The sequence below is a fragment of the Arachis hypogaea genome, chromosome 3 (genome assembly GCF_003086295.3).
Source record: "Arachis hypogaea cultivar Tifrunner chromosome 3, arahy.Tifrunner.gnm2.J5K5, whole genome shotgun sequence".
In the NCBI taxonomy this organism is placed as follows: Eukaryota; Viridiplantae; Streptophyta; class Magnoliopsida; order Fabales; family Fabaceae; genus Arachis; species Arachis hypogaea.
Genome location: NC_092038.1, coordinates 83,300,682 through 83,303,074, shown reverse-complemented (window position 1 = coordinate 83,303,074; position 2,393 = coordinate 83,300,682). Strand labels below are relative to the sequence as shown.

Below are 2,393 nucleotides of genomic sequence, written 5' to 3'. Positions count from 1 at the left end.
TCTGAATCATATCTTTTCTTGTTAGCCAAGTCATTAATTTTAAAAATCAAATCTTTTCAAAATAGTTTTCAATCATATCTTTTTTATTTCTAATTTCAAAATCTTTTTCAAAAAAAAAACACTTTATTTCTTTCCAAACTTTAATTTTCGAAAATCATTATTCAGTTTTTCAAGATTTCTTCAAAATCTTTTACTTTATTTTCAAAATTCTTCCCCTCTTCTCACATCCTTCTATTTAAGGACTAACACTGCTCCACTATCAACAATTCGAACTCTATCCCTCTTGATAAGTTCGAATTCTTTTTCTTCTACCTCCTCCTTCTATTATTCTTTTCCTCTGACATCTCAAGGAATCTCTATACTGTGACATAGAGGATTCCATATTTTTTTGTTCTCTTCTCTTTCATATGAGCAGGAACAAAGACAAAAGCAATCTTGTTGAGGCTGACCCTGAACCTGAAAGGACCTTGAAGTGAAAGCTAAGACAAGCTAAAGCACTACTCTCTGTAGAAGACCTAACAGAAATCTTCAAACGAGAAGAAGACATGGCAGCCGAAAACAACAACAATGCCAACAATGCAAGGAAGGTGCTGGGTGACTTTACTGCACCTACTCCCGACTTCTATGGGAGAAGCATCTCTATCCCTGCCATTGGAGCAAACAACTTTGAGCTTAAGCCTCAATTAGTTTCTCTAATGAAATAGAATTGCAAGTTCCACAGACTTCCATTGGAAGATCCTCATCAGTTTTTAGCTGAATTCTTGCAAATCTGTGACACTGTCAAGACCAATGGGGTTGACCCTGAAGTCTATAGACTTATGCTATTCCCTTTTGCTGTAAAAGACAGAGCTAGGATATGGTTGGACTCACAACCTAAAGAAAGCCTGAACTCTTGAGAAAAGCTAGTCAACGCCTTCTTGGCAAAGTTCTTTCCACCTCAAAAATTGAGTAAGCTTAGAGTGGAAGTCTAAACCTTTAGACAGAAGGAAGGTGAATCCCTCTATAAAGCTTGGGAAAGACACAAACAATTGATCAGAAAATGTCCTTCTGACATGCTTTCTGAATGGAGCATCATAGGTATCTTCTATGATGGTCTGTCTGAACTGTCCAAGATGTCATTGGACAGCTCTGCTGGAGGATCTCTTCATCTGAAGAAGATGCCTGCAGAAGCTCAAGAACTCATTGAAATGGTTGCAAATAACCAACTCATGTAACTTCTGAAAGGAATCCTGTGAACAACGGGACAAATCAGAAGAAAGGAGTTCTTGAGATTGATACTCTGAATGCCGTATTGGCTCAGAATAAAATATTGACCCAACAAGTCAATATGATTTCTCAGAGTATGTCTGGAATGCAAGCAGCAACAGGCAGTACTAAGGAAGCTTCCTCTGAAGAAGAAGCTTATGACCCTGAGAACCTTGTAATAGAAGAGGTGAATTACATGGGAGAACCCTATGGAAACACCTATAACCCTTCATGGAGAAATCATCCAAATCTCTCATGGAAGGATCAACAGAGACCTCAACAAGGTTTCAACAACAATAATGGTGGAAGAAACAGGTTTAGCAATGGCAAGCCTTTTCCATCATCTTCTCAGCAACAGGCAGAGAATTCTAAGCAGAGCCACTCTGACTTAGCAACCATGGTCTCTGATCTAATCAAAACCACTCAAAGTTTCATGAATGAAACAAGGTCCTCCATTAGAAACTTGGAGGCACAAGTGGGTCAGCTGAGTAAGAAAGTTACTGAACTCCCTCCTAGTACTCTTCCAAGTCATACAGAAGAGAAGCCAAAAGGAGAGTGTAAGGCCATCAACATGGCCGAATTTGGAGAGGAGAAAGAGACAGTGATCGCCACTGAAGAAGACCTCAAGGGACGTCCACTGGCCTCCAATGAGTTCCCTAATGAGGAACCATGGGAATCTGAGGCTCACACTGAGACCATAGAGATTCCATTGGATTTACTTCTACCATTCATGAGCTCTAATGAGAATTCTTCCTCTGAAGAGGATGAAGATGTTACTGAAGAGCAAGTTGCTAAGTACCTAGGAGCAATCATGAAGCTAAATGACAAGTTATTTGGTAATGAGACTTGGGAGGATGAACCTCCTTTGCTCACCAAAGAACTAGATGACTTGACTAGGCAGAGATTACCTCAAAAGAGACAGGATCCTGGGAAGTTCTCAATACCTTGTACCATAGGCACCATGACCTTTGAGAAGGCTCTGTGTGACCTAGGGTCAAGTATAAACCTTATGTCTCTCTCTGTAATGGAGAAGCTAGGGATCCTTGAGGTATAAGCTGCAAGAATCTCACTAGAGATGGCAGACAATTCGAGAAAACAGGCTTATGGACTTGTAGAGGATGTCTTGGTAAAGGTTGAAGACCACTACA

General features: G+C 40.1%; 1 non-coding gene across 1 annotated transcript; it reads right to left on the bottom strand.

Moving 5' to 3' along the window:
• Positions 1–950: 950 nt before the first annotated feature.
• LOC112792826 (small nucleolar RNA R71) lies at positions 951–1,058 on the bottom strand. Its single transcript, XR_003197548.1, has one exon. It is a non-coding gene; the product is annotated as a small nucleolar RNA R71 (small nucleolar RNA).
• Positions 1,059–2,393: the final 1,335 nt, after the last annotated feature.